The sequence below is a fragment of the Eriocheir sinensis genome, chromosome 13, assembly GCF_024679095.1.
Source record: "Eriocheir sinensis breed Jianghai 21 chromosome 13, ASM2467909v1, whole genome shotgun sequence".
Classification (NCBI taxonomy): Eukaryota; Metazoa; Arthropoda; class Malacostraca; order Decapoda; family Varunidae; genus Eriocheir; species Eriocheir sinensis.
The window spans coordinates 1158576-1179081 of record NC_066521.1 but is presented as its reverse complement, the minus strand read 5'-3'; the positions used below and the strand labels follow the sequence as shown (position 1 = coordinate 1179081).

The 20506-nt window shown below is 41.3% G+C and overlaps 1 protein-coding gene and 2 long non-coding RNA genes across 4 annotated transcripts in view; 1 reads left to right on the top strand and 2 right to left on the bottom strand.

Annotated features, from left to right (window-relative positions):
* Positions 1-16571, top strand: part of LOC126997861 (uncharacterized) — a 33434-nt gene extending 16863 nt beyond the window's left edge. Inside the window, exons 4-5 of the long non-coding RNA XR_007752419.1 lie at positions 3508-3611; positions 14225-16571. This is a non-coding gene — a long non-coding RNA (uncharacterized LOC126997861). The remainder of the gene's footprint in view (positions 1-3507; positions 3612-14224) is intronic.
* LOC126997863 (uncharacterized) lies at positions 7185-12626 on the bottom strand. Its single transcript, XR_007752420.1, has 2 exons — positions 12181-12626; positions 7185-12124 (listed from the first exon to the last, which is right to left on the bottom strand). It is a non-coding gene; the product is annotated as an uncharacterized LOC126997863 (long non-coding RNA).
* LOC126997860 (ATP-dependent RNA helicase TDRD9-like) overlaps positions 15375-20506 on the bottom strand; it is a 177709-nt gene continuing 172577 nt past the window's right edge. For both annotated transcript variants that reach the window (XR_007752418.1, XM_050859075.1), the window contains one exon: positions 15375-19161. The gene's annotated coding sequence lies outside the window, so the exon portion shown is untranslated. The remainder of the gene's footprint in view (positions 19162-20506) is intronic.

The following is a 20506-nucleotide window of genomic DNA, read 5'->3' as shown; positions in this document are numbered from 1 at the left end:
TTTCTAATTTCCTTCTTCAATCCAGGTGACCACACTAATGCTGCATATTCCAGTCTTGGACGTATCATCGATGTTATTAGTTTCTTCACCATTTCTTCATCTAAATATGTAAATGCTGCTTTTATGTTTCTAAGAAGATTGTATGTTTCCCCAGTTATCTGGTCTATATGTTTTCCAAAGGATAACTTGTCTGTTATGATCACTCCCAGATCTTTTTCTTCAGTTTTTTCATGATTCTTTCATTACTCAGAGAGTAGTTCTCCGATACTCGTCTACTGCTCTTACCAAACTCCATCACGCTACACTTCTCTGTGTTGAATGTCATTTCCCATTTGCGTGACCATTCGCTTATTCTATCGAGATCTTGGCTCAGGGCTACACAGTCTTCTTCATTAGCCACCCTCCTCATTATTTTAGTGTCATCAGCAAACATATTCATATAGCTTGTCACCCCTTCTGTCATGTCATTAATATAAGTTACAAAGATAAGTGGAGCCAGCACCGATCCTTGGGGGACCCCACTCCTCACTGGGCACCAGTTGGAAACCCTGTCCTTGATTATTGTCCTCATTCCCCTGATAGTTAGGAAGTCCTCCAGCCACTTAATCAGTCCATCACCCACTCCACCCCTATTTTTAATTTTCCAAATTAGTCTTCTGTGTGGTACTTTGTCGAATGCCTTTTTCAAATCCAGGTACACTCCGTCCCCCCAGCCTTCTCTCTCCTGTATTAAATCTGTCACCCTTGAGTAATAACATAACAAGTTGGTGACACACGATCTCCCTCTCCTGAATCCAAACTGGCAATCTGAGATGATTCTCTCACTTTCTAAAAAATCCGACCACCTGTTTTTAACTAGCCTCTCACATATCTTTGCAACCACACTAGTGAGTGATACCGGTCTGTAATTTAATGGGTCCTCTCTCTTTCCTCCTTTATAAATTGGTACTATGTTTGCTCTCTTCCAGTCTTGTGGTACCCTTCCTTCACTCAGGGAGGCACTCATTATGGAGTGCAGTTTCTCTGCAAGTTGCTCAATGCATTCTTTCAGGATCCACCCTGATACTTCATCCGGCCCTGTTGCCTTTCTTACATCCAGCTTGTTCAAGCTTTCCTTGACCTCCTGCACCATTAACTGTATCTCCTGCATAACCCTTCCTCTTTCCTGGCCCGGTGGTTGTACGAATTCGTCTTCCTTTGTGAAAACTTTTTGAAAGCTGTTGTTCATCACTTCTGCCATCCCTGCTGGGTCTTCATATGTAGTTCCATCCATTTTCAGTTTATCGATTGTTTCTCTATTCTTTAATTTGCCATTCACATGTCTATAAAATAATTTAGGTTGGTCTTTGCATTAGTCGATTATATCTTTTTCATATTTCCGTTTTTCTTCTCTTCTAATCTTTGTATATTCATTCCTTGCTTGTTTGAAATTGTTCCACGTGTTGATTCTTCCTCGTCTCCTCCATCCCTTCCAGGCTTCCTCCTTTCTTTTTCTAGCCGCCTCGCATCTTTTGTTAAACCACTCCTTTTTACCAACATCCTTTTTGGTTACCTTAGGGACATATCTATTCTCGGCTTCTTTGTACAGCTTTATAAACACCTCCCACTTGTCTTGTGTACTTTTAGCCTTGTACAGCCCACTCCAATTTGCATTTTCAAAAAAGTTCTTATATTAACAAAGTCTGCCTTAGAGTAGCTACTTCTCCCTATTTTGTGATCCTCTTTTCGGTCAATCCTCTTTTCTTTTACTTCAAATTCCACAATCGCATGGTCACTCTTTGCTATTGGGCAGTCTATTTTAATATTTTCTATTACTTCCGGTTCCTTGCTAAAAACCAAGTCTAATCTTGATGCCTCGCCTTCTTTCCCGAATCTAGTATGTTCCTTAACCCATTGCGTCAGCACATGTTCCATTGCCAATTGCAGGAGTCTTCCTCCCCACGACTCTTCTGTTCCCTGCGTCTGCCAGTCCTCCCATTCTACCTCTTTGCAATTAAAATCACCCATTAAATTTATTCTCTCACCCTCTCTCAACATTCCATCCAGGCAACTCACTGTGTCTTGTATCATTTGTTCATATTCTCGGGCCTTCCATGCATTGGTTCTTGGTGGCACATACCCTACTACATACTGCCTCCTTCTTCCTTCAGCACCCACAATTTTCACTTTCAGCACCTCTGCCAAGCCTTCACCCTCAATCACCTCTTCCGCCCTAATGCCTTTCCTTACCATCAACATCACACCTCCTCCCTGTTTTCTCTTTCTGTCTCTCCTCCATATATTGTATGCACCTTCTCCAATCCCCACCACCTCAACTGAGTCACACAACTTAGTTTCTGTCAGCCCCACAATATCAGGTTCTCTGTCTCTCAAATAGTCGTTAAACTCTATCCATGATGACACTATTCCATTGATATTCGTATATGACATTTTCCATCCTTCCTCCTTTCCCGTTAGACTTTTTCTCTTCTTCCTCTCGTCACCATGAACCACTTCCTCACTGTCATATCCATTACTCTCCAAAAAAACTCCTTCTTCTTCCGATCTCTTCTCATTTAAATCACGAACCTCACCTCTGAGTTCATTCAACTTGTCTCTCTCTTGTTCATTCAGATCTTTCCTCAGCCGCATCATATTGGTGTCTTCTTCTCCCGCTAGCTTCCAAGCTCCTGCCAGGGCCTCTTCTACTTCGCTCTGTGCCTTGAATCTTATCCTAATTGGTCTATCTTTTTCTCCATTGTATTTGCCAATCCTATGACAGTCATCTATTTCCTTCACCAAGTCACTTCCCTCTTCTTGTACCCTCCGTACGATCTTCTTCACTACATCTTTCAAGATGTTTTCCCTCTCCGATTTGTTTGGGGTCTTCTCCTCCTTTACACCAAACACAATGACACTCTTCTTTTTCTCCACTGTGCCTGTTACCAGTGCCTCATTTTCTTTGATTACCTTCACCACCTTCTCAGTCATCTTCTCCAACTGCTCCTCCAAAATCTCCTTAAAGCTCTGTACACTCTCACTCTGCATCATCTCACCATCTTCAACAAGTTTCAGCTTGCTGTTCCTTGACCCTTCTCTCCCTTTCTTGCCCTCTCATCCATGTGTGTGTGTGTGTGTGAGAGAGAGAGAGAGAGAGAGAGAGAGAGAGAGAGAGAGAGAGAGAGAGAGAGAGAGGCTAATCTCGCAAATTTCTCTGTATATTTATGCATACATCTCAAAATTATCAAATAATTTGTTTCTTAATGTGCACCATTTAATTTTGCATGTTTTTATATATAATACATGATGATTGTGTTGAGATTATGGCTGAAAATTTGTTATAAACAGAAGCGACATTTGAAATTTGGCGCACGCGGCCATCCCAGATACGGGGCGGGGCGCTGTTTTCGCCCAGCCATAGTGAAGGGGTTAATGGGGAAATTCATTTTGGTGTGTGAGTAAATTCCGGGGCAAATTAAATTTGTAAACCGAGGTATGACTGTATTTGTAATGATACAAGTATTTCAGTTATTGGATTCACGAGTGCGGGCATCAGTGCTGGTTCCTTGGGAGCATCCTTGATGTCTGCGTCTGCCGTTGCCAATGGAGGAGGGATTGCAGCAGGTGGACTGGTAAGTAAATTTGGTACAGGGTTTAGTCCAATGTAGTTAGGTATATTTTAGTATTATAAAAGCACTGATTTATAAGAAGCTAGAAATTGGTCTCCATGGTCTTTACACCCGTAGAAGCAAGCCAAAACTCTCCATTAATCAGCTCTGAGCTTCATCTGCCATCTTGGGAAATGGCTGCTGATTTTTAATTCCTTAACCCCTAAGGGATGCAAAAAAATTGAAGGGGTGACTCCCGAGAAGGCAAAAAACATCAGTTTTTCAAGTACATTTCTCATAAACTCATCATGTGATACTGTAAATTGCAGCATACAAGTCAACTACTAGTTCAAAATTATGGGTTTGGCCTATACTTACTGTACAGGCGTCCCTCAAATAGTACGGGGGTTAGGGACCCAGGACCCCCGTACTATTCGAAAATCCACATATAATTAGTGACCCCCTTGGAAACACTCCTGGGGTGCATTTGAGAGAGGGAATCAGGACTCTTGGAACGTCCCGAGTGCTCTCAAACGCGTGACACGGCAGCACGAGTTGCCAACTCGGCACGTCCGCTGGCTCCCGGCTTTGAGAGGTGGAGCGCCTTCGTGCTGTGATGACGTCATCAGCAAATATGGCGGCCCAAACAAACACATATAAGTGTTTCCATTGCATTTTACCTCTCTGTGCCATCATATCCACTGCAGCTTCCTTTTCATGTTCTGTTGTAAGGAGTTCGTCAGCCACGACAGTTAGAAATGCATGTTAAACATCACCAGGAAGATCACCGTACGCCATTTTGCTGCGAGTGAGACGCCGTTACCATAGCATCGACGAGGCTTAGTTAAAGGACGGCCTTTATCTCCACTCTTACAGCACTCTTGGAGCACTGGCAGTTAACTGCGGCAAGAATATCTTTTACACTAAGATGGATACAGCGAACACTGCTCTCATTCACGTGGTATGCTCTCCCTACCGCAACGTAACTCATCCCAAAACGTAACTTCTCCTAAATCTGAATTCTTCTGCAAGGTGAACACCTTTCTCGAACGCTTTGTGGTGCTTTCAGCTGGTGTTTTGGTAGAACAGTGTTGCCACTTACGCCATGGCTACTTGGTGCGACGAGTGGGAAATTTAAAAATCCTAAAAAAATTCTTCCATGACAATCCATTTAAAACCGAAACCGTACTGTTTGAGGGACGACTGAATAAGTCGGCCCCCTAAATACGAGCCGTCATCTGGCAATCAAGAAATACCCCAGAATGAGCAACAATATTCCCAAATCTTGAGAAATTCTTGTATTTCTTGTTTTGGCATGTCAGATTTTCAAGACGTCCTCCAATTCTTGGCAAGAATTGAGGGTCCAGTGTAAGTGTTGACAGGGCTGGTTTAGCCACTTTCTTGATGACGACACAGGTAAACACACCGTGCTGCACCTCCCTAGATGACATAGATAACCCTGCCAGGTGGGGGTGGATATAGAGTTCATGAGGCTACTGTTGTGTTACAGCTGCACCACAGACCATTTTAAAGCATCACTTGGATAAGCAAGAACTTACCAGTATGTTAGTAGTGCTGCTCCACTTGTTTGCCACTCGGTGGTAAAGGTTCGCATTCTATCCTTGCCGTCTAAGTCGACTCCTAGCTTTGGAGAGATTTTATCAGACTCAAAAAGTTGACTTGTACGCCGCAATTTACGTTACTTAAAATATAACAAAGAATGTCATAGTGAAATAAGTAATAATACTAATGATTAAAATAAACAAATAAAGTCTGAGTGCACATGAGGTAAAGGACTTGGCTTTATATGCAAATAGAGAGGCAGTGGCTGAGTGGTCAGTGCGCGGGCACGGTGTCCTGGAGGGCCCTCTTATTTGGAGATGGTATCGCTCCCACATGCCAGTCAAATAATTTCCAGGCTCAGGAATTGCTAATTTGTACATCTAAGCTGCCACGGTGCCACATATTCAAAGTTGTATGCATAACAAAAGTTGGAAACTAGTCAAATTTGTACAAATACATCTTGCCGTCACTTGGCAGCGTGCAACTGGAAGACGAGAACTCTAGCTATCCCCCTGATGCACTTTTGATACATAAAGTTGGTATATCAACATCATATATGAGGAAATTTGGCAAATAGGCTCAGCTATGTTGTAAGAACTACCACCTCACTGCCACGAGCCAGTGTACAAAGATATAATTGTCCACCTCCACTTAGTACTGTCAGAATGCAAGATTATATATCAGATTACGCTCATGATGCACTGATTTGGCATATATATGTGATATATGGAATTTTCTTTTTACAATTACTCTGACCATCTTGCAGTGCTGGCAAAATTAAAGCTGAAGAAAAAGTGGGTGTTTGAACAGAAATGTGACATTAAGAAAGGAAATACTGAAGATAGAAAAGTTACAGGAAAAATAAATAAAAGATGAGTACAAACGTGAAATAGCAGAAGCCTTAAGTAAAAAATGGGAAAGTGTAAAAGATAGTACAGATATTGAAAAAAGTTTTTGGAACATTTAAAGAAGTGATGTTAACTACAACCAAAAAAGTGTTAGGGATGAAAGTGGTGAGGGATGGAAAAAGAAAAGGAAATTCATGGTGGACAGAAGAGATAAGGAGGATAGTAAAAGAGAAAAGGGAACTTTTTAAGAAAACTCAAGAAAGAAATGTGGCTGAGCAAGTATAAAAAGGGAAAGGAAAAAAAAATATAGAGAATGCAAAATGAAATTAAAACAAGAAATAAAAGAAAGTAAGAAGAGAGTTGATGAAGACTTTGGAAAAAGACCAAGTGAAAAATATAAAGGGAACAGGAAATCATATTTGAAAGACATAAAAAACAAAAGAAATGCAGAAAATATCTCCTCAAGTAAAATAAATGAAGTTATGGATGAGAATGGAAAGATGCTGAAAGACGGGGAAGCTGTGAAGGAGAGATGGAGAGAATATTTCAAAAACTTAATGAATCTTGAGGATGGACGTCCAGCAGCTGTAACAGCAGCAGTTTTGAATGGAGGTAGAGGAGGAGTATATAAAGAAGGAAGTATAACATATGAAGAAGTAGATCAGGCAATAAAAAGATTAAAAAATGGAGAGGCAGCAGGAATTGATGGAATCACAGCAGAAATGTTGAAGTGTGGAGGAGATGTAGTTGTTAAATGGATGGTGAAGATATGTGAAGTGGAATGGGAGGAGCAGACTGGACAAAAGCCATCATTGTCCCAGTTTACAAGGGGAAGGGCAGGAGAGGGAAGTGTGGGAGCTACAGAGGTGTAAGTCTCCTGAGTATACCTGGAAAGGCATATGGAAAAGTCATAATAGAGAGGGTGCAAAGACTTACAGAAGAGAAAATCAGTGAAGAACAAGGAGGCTTCAGGAAGGGAAGGGGATGTGTGGATCAGATATTTGCCTTCAGGATGGTACTAGAAAAAATAATAGCAAAAGGAAAGAAACTATACGCTGCCTTCATGGATTTGGAAAAAGCTTATGACAGTTGATTTTTTTTATTTTTTATTTTATATATATATATATATATATATATATATATATATATATATATATATATATATATATATATATATATATATATATATATATATATATATATATATATATATATATACACACAGCAGAGGAGTCAGTTCAAGGGCTTAAAAAAAAAGGAAACAAATGTGAAAAAAAGGCCGCTACTCACTGCTCTTAAAAAGAGTTAGAGGAGTGGCCAAAAGACAGGTCAGTTTCGGAAGGAGAGGTGTCCTGATACCCTCCTCTTGAAAGAGTTCAAGTCGTAGCCAGGAGGAAATACAGATGTAGGAAGATTGTTCCAGAGTTTACCAGCGTGAGGGATGAAAGAGTGAAGATGTTGGTTAACTCTTGCGTAAGGGATTTGGACAGTAACGGGATGAGCTTGAGTAGAAAAGCGTGTGTGGCGAGGCCGCGGGAGGGAGGGAGGCATGCAGTTAGCAAGTTCAGAAGAGCAGTCAGCATGAAAATATCGATAGAAGATAGAAAGAGAGGCAACATGGCGGTGAAATGTAAGAGGTAGAAGACTATCAGTAAGAGGAGGAGAGCTGATGAGACGAAGGGCCTTAGACTCCGCTCTGTCCAAGAGAGCTGTGTGAGTGGAGCCCCCCCACACGTGAGATGCATACTCCATACGAGGGCAGACAATGCCCCTGTAAATGGATAGTAGCTGTGCGGGGGAGAAGAACTGGTGGAGACTGTACAGAACGCCCAACCTCGAGGAAGCTGATTTAGTAAGAGAAGAGATATGAAGTTTCCAGTTAAAATTTCGAGTTGAGGATAGACCGAGGATGTTTAGTGTTGAAGAAGGTGATAGCCGAGTGTTGTCAAAGAAGAGGGGATAGTTGTTTGGAAGATTGTGTCGAGTGGATAGGTGGAGAAACTGTGTTTTTGAGGCGTTGAATTACACCAGGTTCTTCTTGCACCAATCGGAAATAATAGTAAGGTCTGAGGCTAAGCGTTCTGCTGCCTCCAGCAGCAGATTGCATTGTGAGATGTCTTAAAAGATGTATGGTGTGGGGGGAAAACTGCTTGGTGCAATAAAGTCCTTCTATGAGGATGCATTTGCACGTGTCAAAATTAAACAATGGAGAAATGGAGAAACAAGTGAACATTTTGAGATAAAAGTGGGCTTGAGGCAGGGGTGTGTCATGTCATCATGGTTGTTCAATATTTATATGGATGGTGTTATTAGAGAAATGAAAGGCAAAGTTGGGGAAGTTGGAGTAAAAATGTTCGCTGAGGGAAGGAAGTGGGTGATGAATTCAATCCTGTTTGCTGATGACACGGTGCTCATTACAGAAAATGAAAGTGACCTACAAAATTTGGTCAGTGGTTTTGATAGTGTCTGTAAAAGGAGAAAGCTGAAAGGAAATGTCAATAAAAGTAAAGTGATGGTTTGTGAGCGGAGTAGAAGTGAGGTTGTAGATTTTGTATGCCCATATAGAGTGGGAATTGAATGTGAAAAAGAATGCAAAATGATTTTGAATGGTGAAGAAATGGAGGAGGTCAATGAGTTTAAGTACCTTGGATCAGTTATGTTTAAGCATGGTGGTATGAAGAGAGAGACAATAGAAAGGGCATTGCAAGGAAGAAGGGTGGTAGGGTCTTTGGGACAAATCATGAATGGCAGAAGTGTGAGCATGGAGGTAAAGCGGGGTTTGAGAAATACAGTAATAGTACCAACCCTCACATATGCAAGTGAAACATGGGCCTGGAATGAAAGTCAGAGGTCTAGAGTGCAGGCAGTGGAAATGAGTTATTTGAGGAGTGCTTGTGGTGTGAGTAGAATGGATGGAATGAGTAATGAGTGTGTACGAGCATTTTGGAATGTGTCACGGTTGAAGGGAAGAAGTGTGGAGTGGTGGAAGAAGTGAAGCGACAGACTTTAAAGTGGTTTGGCCACATGAAGAGAATGGAGGAGAGTGAGATGACCAGAAGGGTGTATGTGAGTGAGATCGAGGGAGGGAATGTTAGAGGACGACCTCCAGTGAAATGAAGATAGGGTGCAAGAGTACGTTAGGGAGAGGGGGAAAGATCGTTGAGAAACTTTGAGCAGTGGTTTCTGACTGTTTTTTGGCAAACATTAATCCTTTATTCAAGACAGGTGACCAGACTGACCCAACCAATTATCGCCCCATCTCGTTAACATCGATTCCATGTAAAATTTTCGAACACATAATACACAAACACATAATGAATCACCTTGACACAAACAACATCCTTACTGACTCACAACATGGCTTTCGACCTAAACGCTCATGTGAATCGCAACTCATTACTACATCACGACATTACGAGGCTACTTGACCGACGTGACATTAAACAAGTTGACACTATTGTTTTAGATTTTGCCAAAGCCTTCAACAAAGTCCTGCACAAAAGACTGACATTAAAATTGAAATACTACGGTATTTCAGGATCTATTCTCCACTGGATCACTGCATTTCTTACCAACAGGACTCAACGTGTTCTTCTTGACGGATCTTCATCTGACACTGTCCCTGTTTCTTCAGGCGTTCCACAAGGCACCATTCTAGGCCCCCTTCTTTTCATCCTGTACATTAACGATCTTCCACTGTCAACACCTAACTCTTCCACTAGACTATTTGCTGACGATAGTTTACTGTTTAGAGCAGTAAAGACTGCTGACGACTGCAGACCACAACAAAACGACTTGGACGCCCTCGAGCGGTGGGAGCGCACCTGGCAGATGCACTTCCGACCAGACAAATGCAAACTATTAAGATTCACCAGAGTGCACAACCCCATCCATCACACTTACACTCTCCACAATTCAGATTTAGAATCAGTTCACACACACACACTTTTTTTTTTACGTTGCGGCCTATTGCGCCATTTGGCTTCTTCCCGGCGGGGCCTGATGTTCGGCCCAAGGCTTCTTCCCGGTGGGGCCTGATGCCCAGCCCGTTCTGGCGCAGGCGAGTGTTTATAGTGGCGCCATCTTGCATTGGCTCATGCTGCCCTCCCGGAGCTCATCTTTAATCCTAGAATCTAGAGTCCGGGTTGATGGGTGGTCTTCTGGACAGCATGTGGGTAGTTTTAAGCCACTCGGCGGCGGTTGAAAAATCCCAGCATGGTGGCACCGGGCGGGGATTGAACTCGCGTCCTCCTGAACGCGGGGGCCATCACTCTGTCGACTCAGCCACCGCCTCCCCCAAAAAGTACCTTGGTATCCATCTCTCAACTAACTTGAAATTCAACACCCACATAGACCATATCAGTGCCACAGCCAACAGAACACTGGGTTTCCTGTGGAGGAACTTACATAGCTGCACACCTGACATTAAACACATAGCTTATGACACACTTGTGAGACCAACACTTGAATACTGCTCCACGGTGTGGGATCCTTACACACACAGAAACATTGATAGGTTAGAACAAATCAACGCCTAGGCGGCTAGGTTCATTACAAACAATTACACTTGAACGCCTGGAATCACAACACGGATCAAACAACAGATAAACATGGACCCTCTTCACATACGCAGACAAGCACACAGACTTACACTTATGTACAAGATCACAAACACTCACATTGACATTGACCCACAAGCATACCTACACAACGCAAACAGTCAACGTACTCGTAACACACACTGACACATACAAGCACTCATACTTTCCACGCACCATACGTGACTGGAACAGCCTCCCTCAACAGATTTTAGACTGCGGTACAATAGACTCATTCAAAAAACAAATACATAGTCACTTGTCACCACAACACACCAACACTAACAATTACACTTGATTCACTTCCCTCCCCTGCACACTCGGCTCCCCGTCCCCCCAACAGCCAACAAATATGCGTGTTATGCACCTGTACAGGTGCCCTGCACATCATTAATTCAGATCCAGAGCAGGCAAGGAGGGAGTGTCTGGATAGAGAAAGATGGAAACTTCTGCCGTGGCCATCCCCCGGTGGGAGCTCCTAGGAGCAGGCGTCAATGAAACGATGATGAATTACAAGTGTGTACTTGCCAATAAGACACCATTTACGCGGCACTTTTGGAAACCACTTTATAGGTTGATCCGAACGCTTTCTTAACCCAAAAATCCTTCATAATTATGCATTTCATATCAATTAATTAAAAAAATTATTTTTTTAAAAAGTCGAACCACCGGGGAGGGTCATAACAGTGAAATAGCCCCAGCGTTGTATGGGTTAAAACTACCTACATGCTGTCTGAAGGCCACCCATCAACTCTAGTGGAACTCTCTACAGTGGATCAAAGATGAATTCTGGAGGCCAACATGAGTCAGGCAAAATGGCACCACTATAAACAGTTGCCTGCACCATGAATGGGCCCCATCAAGATAGCCTACTGGTGCAACATGCCAAATGTAAAAAAAGATATGAAAATAATAATAATAATCCCTTGTACATAGAAGCCCCCCTCACCCCCCCAAAAAAAATCCATCACAACTAGCTGTGTGACTGAGCCTCTAGGCCTGTGTATGTATGTGTTCATCAGGTCAGTAATCCTTGTGGGAAACCCATGGATCTGCAGAATGTCTCAAGAGTGCTTCAAAATGCACTGAGTCAGAAGCCTTCTTGAGATTGACATAGGCTTCGAGCAGCCCTTGTCAAAACTTGCGTCAGTGTTCCATGAGGACACAAAGTGCTAGGATCCAGCCAATTGTTGACTTGCTGGGCATGAACCCGCATTGCTCAGGTCTCTGAAACTTCAGCAGATGAGATTGAAATCACATCAGCAGCAGATGAGCAAGCACCTTGCCCGGCACACTGAGCAATGTAATTGTTGCAGTCTGTTGGTCCCCTTTCCAGACAGGGACAACCAGCCCCCTTTTCCAGTCAAGAAGAATGGCACTGGACTGCCACCACATACTCCTGAGCACACGCCTGGTCACTCAGTTTCTTGAGATGGAACCCTTGCAGGCTGAATCTTGAGTATTTCTTGGACCTACTCAGTTTCTTGAGATGGAACCCAGCAGGCTGAATCTTGAGTATTTCTTGGACCTACTCAGTTTCTTGAGATGGAACCCAGCAGGCTGAATCTTGAGTATTTCTTGGACCTAATATGTATTCTGTTTTACAACATCTATGGTTGGTCTTAAAAACTCAGCACTAGAAAACCGTACAGTTCTGGAGGATCCTCCAATGAGTGCTTAGAAGGATGTGATCATTCTCCGTTGGCACTGAGTCAGTGAACCAAGACAGGAACCAGCAATCCTCAACCTTCTGGACTTTGCAAAGTTCAGGAGTGAACTGTTTATATTTCTAGTGCCAGAGCCGTGGGGACCAACACATAACTCGTAGCCGTCTCTCTCTGTGCCAGTAGTTGCACTGAAGTCACCCAAGACAATGAGTGTGTTGCGTGGGGGGCACTGGTTAACTATAGAGTTCAGCTGCATGTAGAACATATCTTTTGCCTCAAGTTTGCACATCTCAATATGGAAAGGAAATTCTGGATAAGAAATTATAAAAAAAAATCTTTTTTAAATTATGTACTGTGAATAACATTGGCTTATCCGCATGCATCAGAGATGTGGACATGGTATGTAGCACATAAGACCTATTAATTTTGATATTGCGTATATTTTCGTCATTTAACGGCATTCCGCAGTATTGTTTATGAGTTTAAATCTCGCATGTCAAGATATAATGGCTGTATATGTACTGATTCAGCCAATCAGTTAACCTCGGGCATAATTTTCAGCAGTCTTGTTCTGTTGCAAACAAATGGGCAAGTATGCGGGAAACACGAGTTTTTTTTCTGTGAAACGGTACTAGCGCGGAACACTTTGTTTGCAGAGTTGGCTGGCCTGAAAAAAGGAAACAGAAAGCTGTTTACAGGTTGTTTACATCTAAATTTGGTGGATTATTGTACATTTTTTATGAAAAAACATCATTCCATTGCTAGTGACTAAGTGTATTGTAGCAATATATGAGGTACAATGGCAAACAAATATAATTGTTTGCACCATAAACAGCGAATTGTTTACGCAATACATATGAAATGAAGAGGTAAAAATGACGTGTGTGAGTTATACTGTCGTTTGGCTATCCTTACCCATTGAAGAAATGCATAAATAGTGATTGTTTACACCCCAAGAAACATAAAATTTTGAAAAAAAAATTGTTTTTCATGATATACGAGTGTGTGGTATCATTATCAACCACGAAAACCCCAAATAAATGATTTCCAAGTGTTGTTTGCTTTTTGTTTGCAAGAATTTTTGTGAAAAAGTTGTAATTTTCAGTATCAAATTGAGCATACATGACTTATGGCCCCTTTACTGAACGTATAAAATACACGCGCTGTTTGCACTGGAATGGCATTGTTTACACCTAAAACAAATTATTGTAATTTTTGCGACAAAACTGAAAAATGACGTACATTTCCTTCCCCCGTCTGTTTATTTGCCAATGTTTACGTGTTGCATTGCATTGTTTACGTGTTTTGTGTGTTTTTATACCTACCACACCAGGCTGTTTACACATTGCCCGAGGACGAACTAGAGCACAACATGGTGCACAGCACAGGAAACCGCGTATGCCTGAGTGAGTAAGTGCCGGGGCAGCGGTACAAACCCATGCGTGTGTTGGTGCCGCGCGCAACACGGGGATGACAGGGAGTAAGGAGGGAGGGCCTGGGGGTGGTCTTGAGGGGCGGAAAGCGGGCGGGAGTGTGCAGGATGGTGGATGATGGAATTTTCCACTCCCAGAATGTTCAAGGATCCACAAATATTGGCGCATTTTTTCAAAAATTGTCGTCACCCGGGGTGAGGGACTTTGTACGTAAGGGCGACATATGTCGTCACCTGGGGTTGAGGGGTTAAGGGAGGGGGTGTCAGGGGAAGACCACCTGTTAAGTGGATCAATAGGGTGAGTGAGTATTGGAGGGAGAGAGTTGGAAGTAGCAGGACTGAGTGTGCTGTGAGGGAGTGCCAGAACAGGGAGAGATGGAGACACTTTTGCTGCAACCACCCTCTGGAGGGAAGTTCCCGCAGGGTAGCAGGGGCCGGAGATATAGATTGATAGAATGATATACAAAGTTTATCATATGTGTTCCTTATTACTGTTTTAATGTAGCATGTGATTACTTTTGTTTTGCAGGTAGCTACTCTACAGGCAGTTGGAGCTGGTGGCCTAGGTTCAGCTGGAACTGCTCTTCTTGTTACTGTTGGAGCAGGTGTTGGTTATAAAGGGGCCCAACTGTTGGAAGAGAAAGATGAGAAATGAAAAGGATGAACTTCAAGTGGAAATGTACACATCTTCACACACACATACACCCACACTATTGAAAGATGTGTAAGATTACAGGCTGATTTCACAGTCATTTCCTTTTGTTGGGATCATTTCCAATGAGTACCAGCAAGATACTCTACATTAATTCATCACATTCATTCCTCTCCCTCCCCCCTTTTTCTTTTGTTTATTTTCACATATATCTTCCACAGTCCTCCATAAACAAACAAATAAAGTGGGGGGTGTATCACACAGCTATGATTGACTTAGTACCAATCATCCCTGAATAGAAAATAATATAACTCAATCACATCACTTTATTATGATGATACAACTATAATCACAAGAATTTTAACTATGTTGCACTGCACACACACTCACAGGATTTCATGGCAGATAGTTAATAGTGGAAGTTTGTACACAAGTACTTTCTTGATTGTTTTTGCTTTTCTTTTAGGATTCGCCACATGGTGAAGAAGCCTCTCGCACCATCTTGAAACTTCCCATTTCCATCTATTACTGTGAAAGGGAAACTTTTCTATATTTATAAGGGCTGATCTTATGATCACTATACAGACTACCCCCTTGTATGGTATACCCCGACATCACCTTAATGGCTAATGCACTACAAAGCATACATATTGTATTTGATATAACATAAGTAATGGCTAATGCACTGCAGAGTAGGGATGTACCAATACCAAAATTTAACCCGATACCGATACCACAAAATTGGGCCAATACCGATACTACTACTACTGATACTGTACGAAGTATGGAGCTTGGCCACCACTTAGGCACAAAATACCATGAGCCTTAACCCTCATACCCCGTGATAAAATGAGTGGGCGGTTTTAAGTTACGTACGTAAAACACGGGTTACTAATGTAAGTAGGTGTTCCCTTGCTTACCTTAGTGTTCTTTCCAATTATTGTAACAAATACTGGGACAATTATATATCATTTGAAAGCTTAGAAGTTGCTCTTTGCTATGGTATAATGAAAATAAACAAATGGAACTTATATATTCCTCTAGATGGGAAACCTCCAGTATCACCTCACACTCATCATCTGACATCATCCTTATCTAGGTCAATAATAAGAAAAAAAAAAAAATTCATGTATTGTCATCTATCACATCATGTGCCTGAAGTACTTATTTACTCATGGAAATACATATATATCTGCTATCTTGCCTAGAAATGGGTAAAAAAAAATGATAAAATACAGCACACATCGTGACCGTGTACTCATCCCGGGAAAATCTGGAGCCCAAATACAACATAAACAAATCCTTGTAAAAGCTGGGACGTGATTGGCCAAGCATCCAGCATGTTGGAAACAAAAGGGCCAATGATAGGGCTTGATGTACGACACATAGCCTCGAACATAAACAAACTGTGTCAAAATGAGGACGATATTTGAAGAGCGCCATGATCGTGGTGTGACGGAATCTAACGTACAAGCCACGATCGTGGCTGACGGGGTGTAAGGGTTAAGACTAAGAAATGTTTATTATGGACCACTTGTGAGTAGAAAGTTCCCCATGTAGCAAGAGCTACCAATAAGAAAAATTATATAAGCTGGGAAACCTTAACTAATGTTATCTCATAGGCAGCCCGCAGCAGACTGCAGCGTGAGGTCATGTGAAGGGTGCAGGTTGTGGCAGGCCCAGTGCCCAGCACCACCACCGTGTCTCATACACATTCACAGTAGCAGTTGTGGCTCGCTACTAATTTTCTGCATTACAATGCACCGTGTGCTCAAAATAGTATGATACTAGATAATTTACTATTACCAATAATTAATTTTTCATTACTATAAAATATCCAATTTCTACTTAACAAAATAACTTGAAGCAAGTAATATGCAATGCAATAAGTTTTTAGGTATTTGGTAGTATCAGCAGTACATCAGCCAATACTGACACTCTAAAAATGGGCCGATACTTCGATACTGATACATTGGTACATCCCTACTGCAAAGCATGTGTACTGAACGTAATATATATGAAGCTTTTAGGGTGCAGTTACCCCTAGTTATTACATGGGCTTTCCTTGTCGCTACAAGTGTCCATTGTCATTCTTTCACGAGTTTCATTGGCAGAGGGAGTCTCATAGCAGCCTTATTAGGTGCTGGAGAAACTAGTTCATGTTAGCTGTATCTACAACATGCATGTACTATTCCATTTCTGGATATAAAACTGGCTGCATTAATTCCAAGTTATTTTTTCCTCTATCAAAGCTAGAGCTGACTATAGTATATGCATCATGGAATTACACAGGAGTCTGCATATATTAAAAGGCTGTGTAAATCTTGCCCCACCAGCCATCTGAAGTCGACCATTCAGACCCAATTGTTGCTGCTATGGGTAACTTGGCCACACAGCTGTACACATTTCTACTAGGTGTGCCATCATTTCTTCCCTTGGTGAGTTTAAAATTAAGTATTTAATGTCAAGTATACTAACTGTACCTTGACGATACGAAATAACTATTGACTATGCACAGCTTGGTGTTGGTGGATGTTTGGCCATCCACCCTGCTCTATGTTGACAGGTTACTGTCAACACACAGGAGGTTACTGCCAACAGGTTCTGGTGATGGTTCTCAAGGCACTGCAGGTGGCAAAATCCTTGGGACTCAAGGTCTCCTGGGCCAAGACTTAGGTACAGGTGTTTGAGGCTTGCTAGGTGTAAAAGAAGTATGTTCATACCATACCTATCTACATGCTACCATACCTGGTAGCATAGCACAGAACAACAGTGGGTTTCATCAGGAAGTCTTGCAGTGGACTGGCTTGGCCTGCGGTGTTTTGGACTTTCTTCTCCCACAGCAAGTGGCATGCGTGGAACACACTTACAATACAGAGGAGGGGAAGCCATGTCCCATCACTACTCCTTCACTCTAGTAAGAACAAGTCTTTGCGAATAGTGAAACGTTTGAGTAATTTTCACTTAGAAAAACTAGTTGCTAATTACAGTTTCAAAGGTACTGACAGTAGCTTGGCATGTCCACAGCCTAAGTTTAGCCACTGCATGAGCATGGGAAAGGAAAATTAATGTCATTTATTCTCTTTGTTTTACAAAATGTAGTCTTGTACATTTTTCAATACCGCCTCCTATGAGGCCAACGACAATTTGAAGAGTACAGTGTTCTGCAATACATATTCACATATCAATCAATCACTAATATTTTGGGAGAGCTGCTTCACGGAAAAGGCAGCAGCAAAATTTATTTGTAAAACAACATAGTGCTTAGCTTACTTTCACTATTTCATTTTGCATATTGGACATCAAGATTTACTTCCGGTATCTTTCTAATTTGACTTTTGAGAACACCTTTCCATCCACCTTGTTTTGACCTGAAAAGTAATTAAATTGCCATTCATTATTATGGTGTAACTAACGCGTTACAGAAATGTGGACTATATATGATGACCTCCACTGAAATTAATAAAATGCAATCACAACTGAAAACTGGAGCATGGTAATACAATAGGTCTGAAAGGCCTTTAGTTGTTATTAGTGTACTTTGGTAATTCAAGCTCTGCCAATACCTGTACGAGGATGTTTGACTTGCTGAAAAACAGATTGAATGAAACTCTTGCCTTGACATGATAACGGGTCCTCAATGTTACAAATCATGTTCCAGAGGTGATGGTAATTTCTGTAATAGAGTAGTTACAGTATTACAACAAATGACATTTTAATTACTTTTAAGGTCAAAAACCAATGTGGAAAGGGTTAAGTAAGGCAATGCCTAAATTTGTCAACTGCACATTCAAGCATGGTTGTAATTTCCCCCAAAAGTTATTGAGAAAATCCTGCAACTCCTCTTACTGCTTGCTGGCAGGATTCTGGATTATCAAACTTTTGTACAATCACCAAGCATTACTGCTTGAGAGAATCCAGTCATTAGTCCTGCACCTCGGGCTGGAGCTCCACCAATCAAGCTTCTTGGCAACTCCCAAGGACATGTAATTCCCTTTTTCTGGTAGTTTAAAAAATAATAATAATAATGGCTAGTTACAGAAAATATTATGTAAAAAGGTATTTTAACAAAGCTAATATTACTTGCATAAAAAACAGGTTAGTTTACATTTTCTGAAAATTCATTTTTCTAAAAGTCTTTAACAGACTATCTGATTTTATGCTGATTTTATTTGAATCCAATTTAAAAAAAACATCTAAATTCTCTCATGTATCTACACGAAATAATTTACATAAATAAAAAATACAAACCAAAAAAAATATTTTGAGTAATTTTCATATAAAAAGTTCTGAACAAGATTAAAGGTTCTGGTTCTGGAATGTGTGATGACAACCTTTGAACTTGCTAAGTACCAAATCCCAAATGATGCTTAACAGCTACAAGTTACTGCACTACAATGATCCATCTCCAAGCCATTCAGGTGTTACAAATATGAAGTTTGGCACAAGCTATGCCTTGCAACACAACAAAGGCACACACAGCTATGTCAAACACAAACATAACTCATATTGATAATATAAAGAAGTAATACACAGACTTGTTTTACAGTTAGCTGAAACTCATCCTATTAGCAAAATTGATAAATAAAATAATATATATTAATTGTGTTGGCTATATCAGTACTTGATATCCTTATGATTGATATGAAAATTTACTTATACTGTATAAGCTGTCTATTCAGCAAAGAAATTTAGCTTCATTTTTTTGTGTGCAAAGTGGAGGACAGATGTTGCTGGAGGTCCTTCACAGTGTTGAGAAAAGTGCGGCTCACTCCCAATTCATGGCTCATGGCTGGACTGAAGAAGAAACCAACCTGGAGTGGGGGAAGGATGGATTAAAATAATGGCAACAATAAGCCTAGGAAATTTGGTTTCAAATGTTGAGATCTGAATCAGGTTGGCAACATTAATGTTCCTGCCAATGAAAAATTTAAAAATATCCTGTCAAGACCACACAACACTGTTGATGATGAAACAATATGCATGAAATGATTGCACAGATCAATAGTATTACACCCACAGCTGCAGGTGTGGTGGAACACCGCCGCACCGACTGGACGTGGGAAACGAAGCAGAGGAAAGCGATTTATTTGTCGGTCAAAAGGGCCTAAGAACAGCAAAGTCATTTAGGGTCCCGTCTCCTAGGATCCTAGTTCAGGAACTGAGAGGATATGAGAGAGTGAGAAGCGATAAGAAAAACGGGGAGGAGAAGGAGAGAAACGATCTTGCATGGAGAATAAACAAACATCCAAGATGGCAGAGTCCCCGGGGCCTAAACGAAAGGAAGAAGAATCTTTGGAGTGTTTCGAGGCCTTCATGCCAAAATCAGCAATGGAACCGGTACAGTGGAAAAGAATTAACAAAGTGGAAAAGGCCTGTGACAGAATAGTTGTAGAAATGAGGAAGATGAGAGAGGAGTTTAGAGAAGTGATCCAGGCACTGGATGAGGTTAAGGAGAAGGGACGAAGAGACAAGATCCAGGCACTGGACGAGGTTAAAAAGAGAGATGAAGAGGCAAGGAGAAGGGACGAAGAGATAAAGAAAATGATAGAGAACTTGAGGGAAGAAATAACTAAATTGACTAAGGAACAGCTGGAAAAACAAAAAGAAATAGCACAACTGAGGATGGAAAAATTAGAAAAAGACCATGAGATACAAATTATAAAAATGGAAAGAGAGAGGAGTGTGATGGGGACAAACAAAGACATAGAGAAGATGAAAGAAATGAAAGAGAGAGGTAGCAGAGAAGATAGGAAATCATCAGCAGTGTGGGTGTAAGGGTAAAGGAAAAGATTAAGCATGTGGTCAATGATGAATTGAAGGAGTGGAAAAGTGAAAAAGACAGGGAAAAAATGAGCTTTAGGGAAATCCTAGAACAACAGCAGCAGGAACAGAGGCAAGACATAGAAAAAGAAGTTGTAAATGTACTAAAAATTAGGGAAACAATGGTGAGGGACATGGCAGAAAAGAAAAATTGTGTCATAGTGTTTGGTGTAACAGAGGAAAAAAACAGTGAAGACCCTGAGAGAGTTACAAGAGGAGTAAGGTGAAAAGTATACTGAGAAATGTGAAAACTGAAGAGGAGGAAAAGTTAGAGGAAAAAGTAGATGAAATAACTAGATTGGGAAGATACGAGGAAGGAAAAAACAGGCCATTAAA